Source organism: Mixophyes fleayi, chromosome 10 (genome assembly GCF_038048845.1).
Source record: "Mixophyes fleayi isolate aMixFle1 chromosome 10, aMixFle1.hap1, whole genome shotgun sequence".
Taxonomy (NCBI): domain Eukaryota; kingdom Metazoa; phylum Chordata; class Amphibia; order Anura; family Limnodynastidae; genus Mixophyes; species Mixophyes fleayi.
This window is the reverse complement of record NC_134411.1, coordinates 2,747,148-2,765,935: the sequence shown is the minus strand read 5'-3', so window position 1 is coordinate 2,765,935 and position 18,788 is coordinate 2,747,148. Positions and strand designations below refer to the sequence as shown.

Sequence of the window (18,788 nt, the reverse complement as noted above, 5' to 3'; positions counted from 1 at the left end):
GTATATAACTACTGTAATAAACCAGTATAATACAATAATCCAGGGTAAGGAGAATTACAGGAGTTTACAGCCAGTATGATTTACACAAAGCAAATACAAGGATATCATGGGAGCTGCTTGTGAGAACTTACATTCTACAGGAACTAATATTAATAATGATATTTATAGAGCACATTACACAATGTTCTACGTATGGACGGTGGTGAATACACAGCATGGATAGAAAGCGTTATAGACCAGCCTACAGCTGGAGCTTTGTACTTAGTTCTACTCCAACAACCAGGTGCCATGATTATAGGGACAAATGCCTTCCTAGACGTAACCAATCACCCCATTCACTTGCCAGGTAATCCCAGATGGAGTAATCATCCCCCCTTTACTCTCCCGGTGATCCCAGGTGGGATTGATCACCCCCCTTTCACTTGTTAGGGGATCCCGGATTCGAGCGATCACCCCCACTTTCCAGGTGTATCCAAACGGGAAAGATCACTCCCCACTTGTCTGGTGATCCCAGGATGGAGAGATCACCCATTTCCCCTACTCTTATATCCTATGTTATCTAGAATTACATATATCTACAGACATGCAGCCATTATTTCCTGTTATTGGTGTTGGTTTTGCCAGGTAGTGTTATCTGCAGTTGCCATAAAAGCCAATCAGTAGTTATCTTTGATTGATCTAGTTATACAACAAAAACAGATATGTAACTGGTTTATATCGGTAAATACACATTTGCACCATATTAGTAAATACCCCACACAGACGTGATGAGGAGAATAATACAATAGGGGGTGCTATGTATACAGGAGCCGCCTTTCATCTTCAGCATTACATACTTCTGCAAATAATATTGTTTGAACATTAGTAATGATTAAAAATAACGGTGCTTTTACCCAGTGACTTAGTATTTTATATATTGTGTAAACACATTTAGTAAGACAGGACCACCTAAAGAGATCAGTGACTGCCTGTGATCAGTGACATTCCTGCGGTGCACACGCCTGGCTGACATGTAGAGTCAGTATAGAGAGATGTACCGGTCGATCCTGTGTATTCCGCTCTACACATACACAGAGTCCCTTATCGCATTGCTGAAACGCAGTGGCACAGCGCAGATATTATAAAGTATAACTTTATAGAAATACAATATCAAACAGTGAGTCCCAATAGTAGGCAGATAGATTTCTGGGTAATCAATGCAGCGGGAATCATGTAATTATTCTTATCAATATTATCTGCAGCTGGGGATAGTCTGAGCTAGTTTTGTGAGAATAGGAGTGAGAACTCCTTTTAAAATACAATTTATCAATCTGTTCCATGCAGGCAGTACCCAATATAATAGGAATCTATCTGCCTACTATTGGGACTCACTGATTTTAACTTTACTGTAGGTACAGTTATAGATATTGTTAACTCTTTTCATTTAGAAATCTAGATAATCTGTGTCAGGAGCTGCTCGCAGTATCTGGACAAGGAACCATTTTTTTTTTTAAATTAACATCTTACATTTTCCAATGAATATACAGTACACATATCGGTTTTGAGAGCCTGTTTGAAGGTGTAACCCTTAGGGGACAGACGGAGGGAGTGAGGGAGGTGGTTTCAGTGGAGGGGGACAGCTTGGGAGAAATCTTGGATTTTGGCGTGGGATGAGGTGATCGATGTGAAGGAGAGGCGACAGTCATTGGCTGACCGCAGGGAACAGGCGGGAGTGTGAATGGAGAGGAGATTAGAGATATAAGGGGCAGTAGAGACATTATAGGTGAGGAGTCTGAACAGGATTCTGTAGGGGAAAGGGAGCCAGTGTAAGGCAGAGAGGGGAGGCAGAGGAAGAGCGGTGTGAAAGGAAGATAAGTCTTGCAGCAGCGTTGAGTATAGAGCAAAGGGGGGTGAGATGGGAGCGGAGGAGGCCAGTGAAGAGAAGGTTACAGTAATCATGATGGGAAATGATGAGAGCGTGGGTAATGATTTTGGCGGCATTCTGAGATAGGAAGGGCTGGATGCGGGCAATGTTACGTAGTTGGAAGCAACAGGATTCGGCAAGAGTTTGAATGTTAGGGGGGAAAAGAGAGTGAGTAGTCGAGTGTGACACTCAGGCAGCGGAGAAGAGCTGGTGACGTTATTAACAGTGATAGAGAGATCAACGTGAAATGAAGATTTAGAAGGAGGGGAAAAGAAAGGGTAAGGCTGATAGATATATACAATTTCTCCCGCTTTAACCAATTGATAAAGTAAAAGGAGAGCTGCGATGGGCATTCTCACACAGCAGCTTAGTAAATAGGCTTCTTAATTTAAAAGTGGAAAAAAATCTAAATATCCAGACACACACATAATATAACATATATCATGCCTGTAAGTCTATTGAAGCCCACTGCGGTTAGCCTCTCTGAGGGCTCGAACTCGCGGAGGTTGTAGAGTTGTTCTGCGTTCATTGACCTTACATATCAAAATCCATCCAGAGATAACTCCACCACGTTCTTCCTGTTCTTATATGAAATAGCGCTGTTGATCAATGAATATCTGTCCTCTGCCTCTCATGGTACTTGGCTCTGCAATAGAACCTGGTTTAGAGTGTCAAAATGTATACAGAAATTTGTATTATACTCCTGATGTGAGTTCTCTGTACAGCGCTGCGGAATTAGTGGCGCTATATAAATAAATGGTGATGATGATGATGATTATACTCCATCTTTCATACTAACCAGAAACCTTTACACAAAGCGCCTCTGAGCACCATTGATATTGTCCGTCTGAACAACTGGGACCTTTTTTTTATTCACCTTTAAGTAAAAGACCCTGAATATATTTCGATAAGAGGGGTCTGGAGTTGAGCTCCGCTGATCTTCCAGGTACACTCAGCTCTCCCTTGGCTTCCTTCAGCTGTTTTACTTGGCCAGTCTTCAGAAAACCGTTCTACTAATTAATGTTTGGCTAGAGTTGTCTGTCTGGGGTTTCAGTGTATATCCGTGAAGTGTTGTGGAATGTTAATTGCTCAGTCTGACAGGTAAAGTACATAGTGATTCGGTTTCCTAACGTCTGCTGGGCCGTTGCTTTGCTGTACTGGAAATTGTGCATTTACTATGTGCAAACAAAACGCTGGAGCTTCATACTGTCCGCTCATTGGAAAGTAAGTATACCCGGTTGATTGTGGAGAATACGAGTTATCTGTCTGGATGGTAGATGATCCCCCCCATCCCCGTTGCTCTTCTGATTGCAGTAACCTGGGGTGACTCCACAAAACAGGGTTATTCACTCTTGGGCAGCCAGTGCTATTTAGTGGTTTCATGGGGTAAGTGCCGCTATGTAGCAGGGGCTCAGGGTACTGGAATTAGAACAGAAGTGGGAGTCACGTTGGCAGATCTGTGAAATGTTCTATATTATGCTGCAGTACACAGGGATTATACTAAGAAGCCATTCAGGTAGGAGCGGGCAAGAGCCGGGCACAGCTTAAGCCTCTGCTACGAGCTGATTGGCTGGGCTGGTGCCAGTCATTATCTCACCATTGTTACATTTACTGGAGTCAGTCTGCTCTCACACAGTAGAAGTAGTTTGTTCCACATTGCATTCCAGACGAGATTGCACCATGCAATATAATTACCACAAAACTATTGTTCTCTAAATGTAATGGATCCCGTCTAGATGGATATAGTACTGTTACATGTGCGTTATTACCACTGTAAATGGCATTAGTGTTGTAATAAACTGGAATTACATAGTAACACGTTGTCGGTTAACAGAGCAAATGTTGATGCTGGGGATCTAGTAAAGGGCAGGGGAGGGCGCGCTGGCCTCGCCCAGGGTAGGGCGCGCTGGCCTCGCCCAGGGGAGGGCGCGCTGGCCTCGCCCAGGGGAGGGCGCGCTGGCCTCGCCCAGGGGAGGGCGCGCTGGCCTCGCCCAGGGGAGGGCGCGCTGGCCTCGCCCAGGGGAGGGCGCGCTGGCCTCGCCCAGGGGAGGGCGCGCTGGCCTCGGCCAGGGGAGGGCGCGCTGGCTTCGCCCAGAGCAGGGTGCGCTCGCCTCGCCTACAGGAGACAGACATTTTATGGGCTGAACCAATAACTGTTTACAGAAGATGGCATGTGGTATGCGTTTTACAGATGAATTTTCACCTGTCGTCACATTAAATACGCTATAATTACACAAGTAGCTCTAAAAATAATGAAGCTCAAGTTATGTAACACATGCAGTTATGTATGGTCTCGCTTCGAACAATGATTCCTATTGTCACATATAATAGTTGGGTATGAACCCATTAATTTAGAATTATGCATTTAAAATATATTTTTATGCATGTGACATGCATAAGCACGTCACATGCATAAAATATATTTTAAATGCATAATTCTAAATTAATGGGTTCATACCCAACTATTATATTGTTTATTTGTATGAACCACCATATTGTGCAGCGCTGTACAGAGAATATTTGTTATTCTCATCAGTCCCTGCCCTGTTGGAGCTTACAGCCCAAAAACACACACACAGCTACATATGGTGTTGATAAACATAGTATAGTTGTTTAAAACAATGAATTGCAGTTTATATAGCTGACTGGTAGAGGTCAATGCATCGGGAACCCTAATTTCTATCTCCTATTAGTAAGCAGTGTTAGTTTATATGTTTGTATATTACTTCCTTTCTGTAGACGTAGATTTGGCCCCCTTGCAGTGTGTGACTTGGGGGCAGATGGTTTCTATGTATCCATCTGATCTCTATGTCTGTGTAAGCACCACGTCTCTGAGCACAGATCTAGGGGACTGTTATGTGGGCTGCAGTTATATATCAGGATGCAGAGTTAGTGCAGTTGTGTTATTTTTGTTTAACGAGAACAAAGTGACCCAGGTGTGTAATCTGTTGTATGCAACATTCATCATGAATTATGCTCCATGATCTTGTGGTTTGAGTGTCTTCCAGATGGAACATTTCCTTAATCTCACTGTTCAGTTATCACAAGACCTCTCCTGTTTGTTGGGCTGACCCTCTGTGGTCATATAGTGAGTTCTGCCAGAAACTTTGTGTTCTAGGAGCAGCCAGGAGAAAGATCAATGCCAATCATTGTATCTACCAATCCCCTTTATGTTCAGGCAGCCCAAACCTTCCTTAGTACAATCATTTCCCTCTTCGCCTGACTGTATTCCCTGTAATCTGTCTCAGGTTATCAGTATAGAGTGTAAACTCCTGGACACAGCCAGTTATCTGCACCGTATTCCTTATCGACTGTCTCTCATTATCTGTATAGAGTGTAAGCTCCTGGGCACAGACAGTACTCTCTCTGCGTGTATTACTGATTTGGTCATTCTCTCTGATAGCTGCACTATATTCCATTTCCCATCTACTTACATAGATTGTAATCCGTATATTTAATTCCTTTGTGTTCCCGCTTGTAAGACTACCTTACAGTAGCCACTATGATTGGAAAAGTCAAAGCAGGTTCATGTAACTGAATACATAATTGAATAATCAGATATATAAGAAATAAGAACTCTGTATCTTTAAATTCTGTGTGACGTTGCCTCCGTATTGTGTGCAGTGCTCCAGCTATCACCAACAAACTATTCCGTGCATCTCTCATAATAGAACAATGTATCAGGGGACGTTTCTGAACTGTAATTTTACACTGTTTGGCCTCTGTGGACGGATGGTAAGAACTATGGGCCTGATTCATTAAGGATCTTAACTTGAGAAACTTCTTATTTCAGTCTCCTGGACAAAACCATGTTGCAATGCAAGGGGTGCAAATTAGTTTTCTGTTTTGCACATAAGTTAAATATTGACTGTTTTTTCATGTAGCACATAAATACTTGATAACTTATTTGTACACTGAAATTTAAAGTTGATATTTGTGTGCTACATGAAAAAACAGTCAGTATATAACTTATGTGCAAAGCAGAATACTAATTTGCACCCCTTGCATTGTAACATGGTTTTGTCCAGGAGACTGAAATAAGAAGTTTCTCAAGTTAAGATCTTTAATGAATTAGGCCTATGTCCTTATATCCGTTTATTGGCAAGTATCAGCATTAACCTATGGGGTAAAAAGGGCACAGGGAGGTGTTGGTCCAGGAGAAGGGAAGATTCTCCGGGAGATCTGCGAGAAGGGTAAGTACCCGGGGAGGTCTTGGTCAGTGAAAGGGGCAGGTGTCCAGGGAGGGGCAGGTTGATGAGGGTGGTGCTTCTGGGAGGGCAGGTGTAGGACCAGGCTCAGTCCTCATACTCGGTACATTACCTGGAAGATGAGCACTGGACTTCTTATGGGTTAGACGTCACACATGCCTACTCTATGTGAGTAAAGAGACACGCCCATTGCTTATGTTCTTGTTGGGTTAATTTTCTGGATACGAGAATCCATTGTTAATTTCACTTATGAGAAACTTGTGGTGAAGAATCTTCTAATAATATTGAAAATGTGGATTTTTATTTTTTTTTTGCATAATTTTTGGACCATTCTACTGTTTACCTCTGGTGTGACATGGTTAATGGTTAAGAACAGGTAAGTGCTTTTATTCAGTGCCTGTTATATGAAGTGATATATTAATGTCTCCAAAATGATCTAATGTATATGAAATATACCATACATGCTGTGAAAAACATTGTATGTTTGTTACATTCACTCATAGAGTTAGCCTGGGTACACACTGCAATGTTTTCGGCCAATTATCGGGTCAGTCAGACGATAAATGACCGGTTGACCTGATATCCCGTTAGTATGTACGCTGCAACAATGAAGGATTCTCTTTTCAAAATACATTGTATCGCTGCACAAGATTTTTATACTAGACTATAAATCTCGTTCATTGTTGGAACGACATCCTTCCAATCCTACAGTGTGTACACATTCATGATCCGATGGTTATAACAGATGAGCACAGATCTGAGGGTAAATCATGTAAATCGTGTATAGTGTGTACACATGATAACACATTGGGAGAACATTTCTGTAGTGTGTACCCAGCTTCGGATGTATTGTGCCCGGCTGTACATGTGAGCATTGAGTTACTGACTGTCCCCAGGCTGATCTCTGGCATGAGGTTGTATTGTACGTACAAGTCTTGCGGCCAAGACTCTTTGGAAATCATAAAGTATTTTTGAAGTGCTCAAGTCTCAGCGATTCATGTTTGAACTTGTACCATTTCCTTCCCTGTCCTTGTCCTGTTCCTATGAGGGAGAAATGTGGGATGTCCTGACATGGGTTCGTGTTTTGGATATTATTATGTGTGTCTTAGAAATGGGTTAAGGGATAAAGGCCCAGAGAGCGCACCCACTGTATGTCACATAATTCTTACACATTTTATTATTCGCAGTCCAGTACATGTTTCCTCCTCCTTAAGAATGTTAATTGTTGGTGTCCTGTGGTATCCAGCACCAAGACTCTAGCAGCAGACCATTTAAGTCCTGTAAGGTGTGAGTTGGGGCCTCCATGGCTTGGACTTGTTTTTCCAGCACATCCCACAGATGATCCATCGGATTGAGATCTGGGGAATTTGGAGGCCAAGTCCACACCTTGATCTCTTTGTCATGTTCCTCAAACCATTCCTGCAGTGTGGCAGGGGGCATTATCCTGCTGAAAGAGGCCACTGCTATCAGGGAATACCGCTGCTATGAAGGGGTGTACGTGGTCTCCAGCAATGTTTAGGTAGGTGGTACGTGTCAAAGTAACATCCACATGAATGTCAGGAACCAAGGTTTCCAATCAGAACATTGCTCATAACATCACACTGCCTCCGCCGACTGCCTCCTTCCCATAGTGCATCCTGGTGCCATCTCTTCCCCAGGTAAATGACTCACAAATACCGGGCCGTCCACATGATGTAAATGTGATTCATCAGACCAGGCCACCTTCTTCCATTGCTCCATGGTACAGTTCTGGCGCTCACGTGCCCATTGTAGGCGCTTTCAGAGGTGGACAGGGGTCAGCATGGGCAGTCTGACCGGTCTGTGGCTACACAGCCCCATACACAGTAAAATACGATGCACTGTGTGTTCTGACACCTCTCTATCACAGCCAGCATTAACTTTTTCAGCAATTTGTGCTACAGAAGCTCTTCTGTGGAATTGAACCAGACAAGCGCCTTCCTTCCCCAGCGCATCAATGAGCCTTGGCCGCCCATGACCCCGTCTCTGGTTCTCCTTCATTGGACCACTTTTGGTAGATACTGAATACCGGGAACATCCCCACAAGACCGGCCGTTTAAGTTGCCATCACATTTTGGCCCTTGTCAAAGTCACTCAGATCCTTACATTGCCCGTTTTTTCTGCTTCCAACACATCTACGTCATGAGCCTAATATATCCCACCCCTTGACGGGTGTCATTGTAACCAGATAATCAGTGTAATTCCCTTCACTTGTCAGTGGTGTTAGTGTTGTGGCTGATCGGTGTACTATGTAGCATTACCCTCTTAATGTTTGGCCTAATTAGTGACTGTTAAATATTTTATCACTGTTGCTCTTTCAGTAAGTGCGTTCTCCCACAATCCTCTGCTCCTTTTCTTCCAGAATGTCACCCTAGTAACACAGTATGTTGTCCTGCGCTCTATGACCACCTGTGTCAGTGAGCCTGGGTTATCCGCATGACTGTGTACCACGCTCAGCGTCCGTTGATCCGGCTCGTTGACTGTCAATGCTAGCAATCATCCGCTCTGATTTAAAGACATGTCCCCTTGTGTTACACGCATAGCAACCGTAATAGAGGATTTTGCCAGAGAGTGTTTCTGCTGGTTGCTTGGTGTGCAGCCCATTGTTGACGGCCCAGGTAAGGGCTGTGTGGGGCTCGCAGGCTGCTATTGTCCTGGTGGCTGCAGGTGCTTCGCTCCACATCAAGTGTCAGCTTCTCGTGTTTCACCTGTCAGTGGAGCTGACAAAAAATACATTCATTTTTCCAATTGAAATCTTACACCACAAAAATATTCACGGTGGGAGGAATGTGCTGCTCAGCAGAACAATGATCTTGTAAATTGTAAAAGAAATTGGTAGCAGATTAGATTGTGTTTCTGTATCACTGTATACAATTCTCTATACAGCATTCAGCAGGACATAGATCATAGTGGTGAAATGCAGGGAGTTGATTACATGATATACTAGAAAACTTGGTCAGTTTAGAAAGAATTGTAAGGCAAATAAAACATTGCAGTTCCTGAAGAGCTTACAATCTAGTTAGCTATAAAGACTATCAAACCCTATTCTGAAGGTGAATTTATCCTTGTTATAGGGCCATTTACAATACTGCTATGGGCACTAGTGCATATGTACAGTAGATTCATAATTATTTTTTAGGAAAGTGTGAACACACTAATCAATCATCAGCTTTGAACGCAGCTTATAGGATAGGATTCATTGAGATCTCACCTACAACTGCCCAGAGTGATGGTTCCCTCCAGTGTAAAGACCTATGTGTGCTGTCTACATATGGTTCAATGACGCTTTAATGATGTCACTGTTCACTGACTTCTTAAAGGCGGCATCCCCATGTCCAGCCCACAATATGGATGCCTCCACTATATTCTTATGGATAGTGTTTGTATTCACCTAAAATATAGTATTTGCAGAGATTCCATCATCATTATATAGAATACATTGAAATGTGGTATTCCTGAGAATATCCTCAGACTATCCAGAGGATACAATAATTTGACCAGATTTATATTTTCCTTAAAGACAGTCGCTTTTCATTTGCATTAATTGATTGCAAGAAATATTTAAATTCTGTCTACACTTATCCAGTTACTACAAATAACTCTCTGGAAGAAACCACGGTGTGTGAGGGAGCTGTGGATGTCGGCAGTACTACGTCTTAGTACGTCTTCCAGCTTTCTGCAGACTCCTATAAAGTGTTCTGACTGTTCTGGTTACTTTGTGTTTGTTTTGTTGTGGGTAATATAACCAGGGACATTAAAAGTGTTTTATCTTTGAGAAAGAACCTGTTCATCACTCTCGGTAGTAGCTGATAATTCTAGGGGAGATCTTATCACAAAGACCGTGTAACGAGTGGCTAATGACCAGAAAATGCTGGTCGTACATGTTCAAACCCGGTATTAAGACAATCCATAATATGACCAAGAATAGTGGAAATACTAGTCTGAAGTGGTGGCATTGAAGTTGTTTGAAAGTATTCATTTTCATACAGTTAAACTCTAACAAAGCACTACCAATAGGTGAACTAAGGTGACCTCCTAGACCTCTGAGGGTTAGGGGGCACCTACTAGGTCAAAAAGTCACGCCTACTGCGCTATTCTTCTGAAAAGACTGTGTGCAATGCCCGTCTGTTTCTATGAGTTCATGATTCTTATGCTGATTTAAAGCCAGATAAATACTATGTTTAAACCGGGCCTAACTGAGAAAGTCCTCTCTGCCGGGACCCTCACCCCTGTGCGGTCAGGGTATGTTCTGTATGTTAATGCATCATATTCTGTTCCTCCACAGGGTCCGGTGTCTCCTGTGTCTGTGGGTGAAGTCTGCGGTCTCTGCATCCACAAGCCGAGGACTGGAGTGAGACACAAGGAGCAGGTCTGACCTCTATACTTGTGTCTGTTTCTTATTTTGTTGCATAAATTTGCGTCCTCAGTAGCTGGTTATTATTGTTATGTATTGTATTTTAGTAAGAGATGTGATATAAGAATAACCTAAAACCCTTTGATTACCAGTTACTGCCGCCCCTGCCAGCTGATGATGGGTTATTGTGGGGCAGAGTAAAGATGGCGGATAGTTTCTCTCCGTAGCCCCGGGCAATAGAGAACATATCGCTGCCACAGTCGCTCCCTGGTTAGATCCTATCAGTATATTGGGGAGAATGTGGTTGTTTATCTTTATCTTTGTTGAGATGTTTCTTGACACTTATAAATATATCATCTGTTGTGATGATCAAGGGGTTAATACCCAATTAAAATATATAACGTGTGTTATGACAATACAGCTAGATCTAGAATCACCCTATAATACACGTGTGGGCCAGATCTCCTCCAACAAGTGTACGTTGGAATGTGAAGAGAGGTTAGGGGCCCGGGGCTCTGGATTTGTACTCTCAGCAGCACTTACTATATTCTTGATCTGGGCTCTGGCTGTTGTGTCAGTGCAAAAAGGCATTTGCCTGTATGAAGCTCAACATTTGTTCCTTCTTCTGTCACTGCTTTGACCCTCCCACTAGATTGCAAGCTCTTGGGAGCACGTCTCTTCCTCCATTCTGATGGCTTCTGCTTGTCCACCTTGTACGTCTTTTGTGTCATGTTTTATGTACACTCTATTGGGCACTGGGTCCTACAAATAACCATTTAATAATAATATATACTAGCGGTCGTAGTGACCCTACAGGGTCTCCTCATCTGACTGTCAGGGAACAATCTTTCTATACATACAGAAGACGTAGGTGAGCTGCTCTGTGTGTCAGTGATTGGTCCAGTTGTTCACTTGTCAGATTGATGTGTAACTGAGCAGTGTCCCATGTAGACTCAGCGCTCTCCTAGGTTTAGTATAGTTGTGGTTATATGAGAACCTGAGAGTACTGTCCTATGTCTGTGGGGGATGTGTCCTCATATGACCTCCCCTGCGCCCACCAGCGCTGCCTACAGGAGAACGTGGAGTAGTCTCTTGGTGTTTGAAGTGGGGATTATACTACAGTTCTCCTTTCTATAACTCCCGCTTATTGAATATAAAGTTGCTGTAAAGGTGAAGGGTGTAATAAAATGCTGCCCCTTTATATCTCCCTCTTGTATAACATTGCCCACACTCCCCTCTGTTTTCCGCACAAAGCGCATTGTTAGATATCAGTCAGACGCTCTGATTTCACACTTTCCCAGAATGTAATCTTACTGTGCGGGTTTAGTTTCCATGGAGAGTCCACCATTTGTACATCAGATAATACAGTGGGCGTCATTCACATAGCGCAGTGGATACGCACCGCAAGGCACATTCGTTTTACACCAGTAGGTCTATATGATCCTACAATCCACTATCAAGGAAACCCCTTCACAAATAAGCAGGGAGCTGAAAAAAGATAACATTTATTGGCACTGCGCAAAAGTGTCATCGTAACATCAGAGTCCAACCAGCTGGCACTTTATTATCTCCCCGTTCGTTAAGTATCACTCTTCCATGTTCCTCATAGTACTCAGCCTGGTGCAGCCGCATTATGGTCTAATCTCATTGTGAGTTATGGGAGCAACAGAGATGCAAAATGTATCTCATTTTGCCCCCATCTCCGCCGACTCTGAGCTGTGTGCGCCTGCGTAAGGCTAGGAACACCCCAGAAAACATACCCTGTGCCCCACTTCATCTCCTTTCACCTGTATATTAGCTGAAGCCACACGTCCAGCTGCTTCTTGTATTTCCAGTTAAGTGGCCCATTAAGTGTTCCTGATACGATACATTCTCCAGATACCGTTCAGCCGCCTCTACAAATATTAAATCAGATTGAGCACACCCTGTGTTTTGTGTGAGATCCTCTCACTGACGTCAGTGTAATAGTGTAACAATGTTATATACTGATAGCAACGCAAATATACAGGGAAACTGCTACTGCGGGTGCTACACAACATTTGTGTCTGTCAACATTTACAGGTGAGTGTAATCTGATTTTCGGGGTAAGGGTGAACGTATCTGTGAGAGGTATCATTAATATATATAACAGGCTGTGGATTACCGAGCTTTACAATATTCATGAAATAACTGGAGTGTATATATATGTAACTAATTCCCCCCTGATCCCCTCTGTGGCTGTCCGTTAGGTGGGAGGGGCCTATCTAACTGAGCAGGCAGAGTGTGAGTGACAGCTTTGCAGAGCTGCCGTGCAGAAATACTGTGTGGATTGGATTATTCATATATAGGGGTGGAGCCAGTAATGTTACAGGAACCTGCTCTAAAGATGTGGGAGGAGCTTCAGCTGTCTGTGATGAAGTAGTGTAGGCAACAGCTGCAGTATGCCAGGGTCACACTGAACAGCAGATTTTACCTCCATAGTTAATATCTGAACATTTAGCATCTTGTAACTTAGTGATCCTTTAAGTAGTGATGTGTACATTGATTTGATGCCTGTGTGACCAGCACAGTAATACATGATGTTCTGCCAGGAGCATTTTGTTCTGAGGGTATTGGTAAACGTTGGGACTATTGTGTGGTTGTTATACCACTAATGCTGGGACAATCCAGCTTGTTTTGTGGTCTTGTTTTTAGGATTAGAAAAACAAAGTGAGGTCGTTCTGAGCGTGTTCAGCGTTGTGCTGCGTGTTCTACAAGCGTGTTTGTATAGCTTAGTCATGTGCGGTGACTCCCTCCTCCTTGTCCTGATCATTGTTCCTGGGCTTCTACAGCATTTATTTTACATTATAAGACGGACGGAATTAAGAAAACAAAACAAAAACAATAGGACATATTTTATTGATCTCATAATGAACTTTATGTAACCCAGGTACGCTGGCGTCCTGTTGTCTGTAAGATGTGTGGTTTACAGAGGTCACTAAGTGTAAGATGGTCCAATATGAGAAGATGTCTTGTAGCTGTATACCTGTTAGTGCAAGCTAGTGTTCTCTGGTATCAGCTTCTTCTTTTAAACAGTGGATTTCAGTGGATTTATCGACTAGAAACCTGGGTGTGATGTCGCAGGGTGTGCGGGACCTGGGCGCGATGTCGCAGGGTGTGCGGGACCTAGGTGCGATGTCGCAGGGTGTGCGGGACCTGGGCGCGATGCCGCAGGGTGTGCGGGACCTGGGTGCGCTGTAGGAGGGTGTGCGGGACCTGGGCGCGATGCCGCAGGGTGTGCGGGACCTGGGCGCGATATCGCAGGGAGTGCGGGACCTGGGCGCGATGTCGCAGGGTGTACGGAACCTGGGAGCGATGTCGCAGGGTGTGCGGGACCTGGGCGCGATGTCGCAGGGTGTGCGGGACCTGGGCGCGATGTCGCAGGGTGTGCGGGACCTGGGTGCGCTGCCACAGGGACCTGGGCGCGATGTAGCAGGGTGTACGGAACCTGGGAGCGATGTCGCAGGGTGTGCGGGACCTGGGAGCGATGTCGCAGGGTGTGCGGGACCTGGGAGCGATGTCGCAGGGTGTGCGGGACCTGGGCGTGATGTCGCAGGGTGTGCGGGACCTGGGTGCGATGTCGCAGGGTGTGCGGGACCTGGGTGCGATGTCGCAGGGTGTGCGGGACCTGGGTGCGATGTAGCAGGGTGTGCGGGACCTGGGCACGATGTCGCAGGGTGTGCGGGACCTGGGTGCGATGTAGGAGGGTGTGCGGGACCTGGGTGCGATGTAGGAGGGTGTGCGGGACCTGGGTGCGATGTAGGAGGGTGTGCGGGACCTGGGTGCGATGTAGGAGGGTGTGCGGGACCTGGGTGCGATGTAGCAGGGTGTGCGGAACCTGGGTGCGATGTCGCAGGGTGTGCGGGACTTGGGTGCGATGTAGGAGGGTGTGCGGGACCTGGGTGCGATGTCGCAGGGTGTACGGAACCTGGGAGCGATGTCGCAGGGTGTGTGGGACCTGGGTGCGATGTCGCAGGGTGTGCGGGACCTGGGTGCGATGTCGTAGGGTGTGCGGGACCTGGGTGCGATGTCGTAGGGTGTGCGGGACCTGGGCGCGATGTAGGAGGGTGTGCGGGACCTGGGTGCGATGCCGCAGGGTGTGCGGGACCTGGGTGCGATGTCGCAGGGTGTGCGGGACCTGGGTGCGATGTCGCAGGGTGTGCGGGACCTGGGTGCGATGTCGCAGGGTGTGCGGGACCTGGGAGCGATGTCGCAGGGTGTGCGGGACCTGGGTGCGATGTCGCAGGGTGTGTGGGACCTGGGTGCGATGCCGCAGGGTGTGCGGGACCTGGGTGCGATGTCGCAGGGTGTGCGGGACCTGGGTGCGATGTCGCAGGGTGTGCGGGACCTGGGTGCGATGTCGCAGGGTGTGCGGGACCTGGGTGCGATGTCGCAGGGTGTGCGGGACCTGGGTGCGATGTTGCAGGGTGTGCGGGACCTGAGTGCGATGTAGCAGGGTGTGCGGAACCTGGGTGCGATGTCGCAGGGTGTGCGGGACCTGGTGAGTACAGATGGTATACAGTGTGCGTGCTACAGAAGCGATCTGTGTATCTGGTGATGCTCCTGCATCACATTGTAATACGTTCACACTGAGGCGGAGGAGGTAACGGGACCTCGAGCACAGTGACGACACTCAGGAACCTGCTCAGGTCTGTTCGGTCTGGATGTGCCCGGTCACTGTACCATTGTCATACTTCACAGCCCTGGTCCGTCAGCTGGGAAGAGAGACAAGTTTTATGTGACTGTGCTGGGTGATTCGTCTGCGGAGATTCTGTATAGAACTTATTCCATCCAAGTTTATTCACCACTTTCATGCCTAAGGCCTGATACAGTGGGTGAGATGTCAGATGAACTCTGCAGGAGATCCCCCAATAACATAACAATCCATTTACCAGACACATCAGTCCTGTCTGTGCACAAAAGGAAATATCAGCTGTTCAACAATCACTGCACTATAATCCAAGTATTTGTCTGCATATCCCTCCAGAGCAGGGGGGGATTGTGGGTGGCAGAGGCTGGACGGTGGCATTTACCCTCCATGGGAGGAGATTGTGCCGTTGTATTCTACACTGGCAGGACTGGTAACGCTACAGAATGCCCTGTTTCTAATGGATAGGTCGGAACTTGGTGCCTATAGGTCCCAGGGATCAAGGGGCACATTTATCATTGATCGGCAGAAATGAGAAATAGTTATCAATCCTTATCGCATGGATAAGGATTGATCTATTTCTCAAATTTATTAAAAATGGAACACAGAAACAGCAGTTCCGAAAAACTGCTGTTTCTGTGATAAAAAAAAATCACACTTACCTCCCTCTTCGGGACGCGCTGTCTCTAGGATCTCCTCCACGTCATCTTCGTTCCTCTTCTTCTTTCCATTGCGCATGTGCAGTTCCACAAAGATCCCGGTCTGTCTGCAATTCTGCGAGCGGTGAGTGACAGGTAGGGATCATGTGATCCCTCCACACATGGACTGTCCAGCTCTGCTCTCCGGAGCAGAGCTGACAGCATTGGGTTTTTTCATTTCTGATAATGTACGCCAGCTTCAGCTGGTACATTATCAAGACAAGTTTCCGAAAAAAATGTTTTTTCGGAACTTGTTTGATTGCAGCTGGGAGCAGTCACCATACTGTTGAATGGTGACTGCTCCCAAAAACGAAGAGGAATGCAAAGCAGCAGATATGGATATCTGCTGCGATGCACCCTTAATAAATTTGCGGAGGACACGGAGGCAACTTAATTACCCGGTAAAAGCACTATCGTGCTTTCTTAAATATACCCCCTAGTCACTAACAACACGTCTAACAGTGTTTCTCAAACCCAGCACTCAGGACCCCTAACAGTGCAGGTTTTCCAGGTGTTAAGTGAAATAATTTTACCACCTGTGGATCTGTTACAATGTGTCACTGTTAGAGTTCCCTGAGGACTGGATTTGGGAAACCCTGGGTTAGGGAATAGGGTTAGGGTGTTTTTTTGTCTACAAATCCTATTTTAAAGTCTGTAATTGGCAACACAATTAAGAGACCACCTGTGAGAGTTGTAATACCCCATCATTAGGGTTAGTGTGAGTGTTTCTCTCCTCAGACCTCTTGCAGCTTGCTCTTACTTCACAAGTAACAGGGTCATCCGCTCTAATTTAATTTTAAAGTAAAATCAAACACTGGTGAATATTTAATCCATTAAATGTTTAAAGTGCAGTGAGAATGACAAGAAAAATAAGTCTCACTATTTGCAGTCAGCAGACACAATCTTATGCTAATATTTAATAACCTTTATCCTACCTTGATCTAATTAATTCCTCTTCTCATTTGTATTTGACAATAGGCTGGAATAGACCTAGGGAAACAGTGGAGTGGTGCTGCCACCTTGTGGGCAAAAAAAGAAAAGATGTAATTTATTTCCCTGGAAGTTGTTTTTCCATTGATAAAAATTGAAATGTGGTGAAGAAAACAATAATTATATACACATTGTAACTGACGTTTAAAAATGGCTTTATCAGACAACCAAGATCAATTAACTCGTATTTCTTAGTATACTTTTATTTTTTTGCATTAAATAGACGCACAACTAAAGGTGGTGCCAGATGTTGGCACTTTTCCAGCAACAAAACGTCTCCCTGCGCTAGTGTTAGCTAGAAAATATCCGCATTCATGGTGCCAGTCTCGTACCACCCTAAGTCTGGTGTCACATCCATGTTTTAGAAGCAGCAGTTTATATTTCAGTATGTTGCTAATTCATATCACTAAGGTCTGTTAGATCTGCTGTTTGCTGGAATGTTTACATGTAGCGTTCATGAGCATTAGGCACTATGTAAAGTATTCACCTAGCAGCAGTTTAGCTCCCTTGAAACGAATGTTCGGACCTGTCTCACATACTGTAAAAAGCTATTGAACCATAAAAGAAGCATTTTCCATTTCAATAGAAATACGCTACTTCTAAAATGTGGTGCGAAACCGATCTATATTATGTAGGAGTGGCGATATTATGTGATCTAGTGCCTGGGACATGTTGGCAGGTGTCTGGTATTACAAGTAATGCAGCTTTCTGAAGCTCGGGGGCTCTACAATTACAGACGCTTGTGATATAGAATTGTAGAGGCTGACTCTGCGTTTGTTACATTCACGTTGTAGTTATGTATTGGGAATTCAGATATATGTCGTGTTTTATAGAATTCGGAAACATTGGAAAATTGGAAGAAAGTTGCATATGTAGCTGTAATCCAAGCATGAAATCGTTCACACATCAGTTTACTGTGATCTGATTAAAAAAGACAATATGACACTTTATCAGGAATCGAGGTTACATATTATGTTCTTTTGAGTCTTTATAACACTCAATCATCTCCTGGAGTACTCTCTGTATATTACACATGCTTCATTCTGTTGCTCTGTGTGTTAAGCTTGATGGTGTAGGGGGAACTACAACTAGCATTAGCAGCACGTAGAACACCCCCCCCTTCCCCTGTCTGGGAGTGAGCTCTCTGCCTTTACGTAACCACTACATCATCATCATCATCATCATTTATTTATATAGTGCCAACAGATTATGTAGCGCTTTACAATTGGGAACAAACAGTAATAAAACAATACTGGGTTATAACAGACAGAGAGGTAAGAGACTGGTGCCTGCAAGCTTACAATCTATGGGACAATGGGAGTCTGATACACAGGGCATGTGCTACATCATATTGAATGTTTGTCCAGCTAGAATGCAAAGGTTACAAAGTATGTAGTGTGCTGTGTGATCAGTCACACAGGGATGTTGGTCAGAAGGTTGTTGTCTTGTGTTTGCTGTTTAGAGGGTGGTAATAGGGTATCCTAGGGAGATTAAGAGGGTGGTAGCGGAATATTATAAGCATGTCTGAAGAGGGTTTTCAGAGAACGCTTGAAGGTTTGAAGACCAGAAGACAGTCTTACTGTGCAAGGGAGGGAATTCCACAAAGTGGGTGCAGCCCGAAAAAAAGGAGTGGGAGCAGGTAATGAGTGTGGATGAGAGACGCAGATCTTGTGCAGCACGAGGTGTCAAGTTGGGAGATATTTTGAGACAAGTGAGATATATGTTGATGCAATTTTGGTGATGGCCCTGTATGTTAGTACAGACAAATCTGTACCCTATTTATTTCACTTTTTTTCTCTTAATGTTGAATGCAATTACATTACATGACACACAATCAAGAAATGTGATAGACCTATGAGAGCACTCCATACTGCAAATTATATTATTATAAGTTGCCAGGGGGTTCCGTGACCATATAAATATTATACACTTCATGTATCTTCTTAGGTGA

The 18,788-nt window shown here is 44.8% G+C and overlaps 1 protein-coding gene across 2 annotated transcripts in view; it reads left to right on the top strand.

Moving 5' to 3' along the window:
• Positions 1-18,788, top strand: part of STK33 (serine/threonine kinase 33) — a 37,440-nt gene that overhangs the window by 526 nt on the left and 18,126 nt on the right. Inside the window, exon 2 of one of the 2 annotated variants that reach the window (XM_075187619.1) lies at positions 10,415-10,498. The gene's annotated coding sequence lies outside the window, so the exon portion shown is untranslated. Of the gene's footprint in view, positions 1-10,414; positions 10,499-18,788 lie in introns of those variants that run through there. The other variant, XM_075187620.1, reaches the window with a different exon arrangement.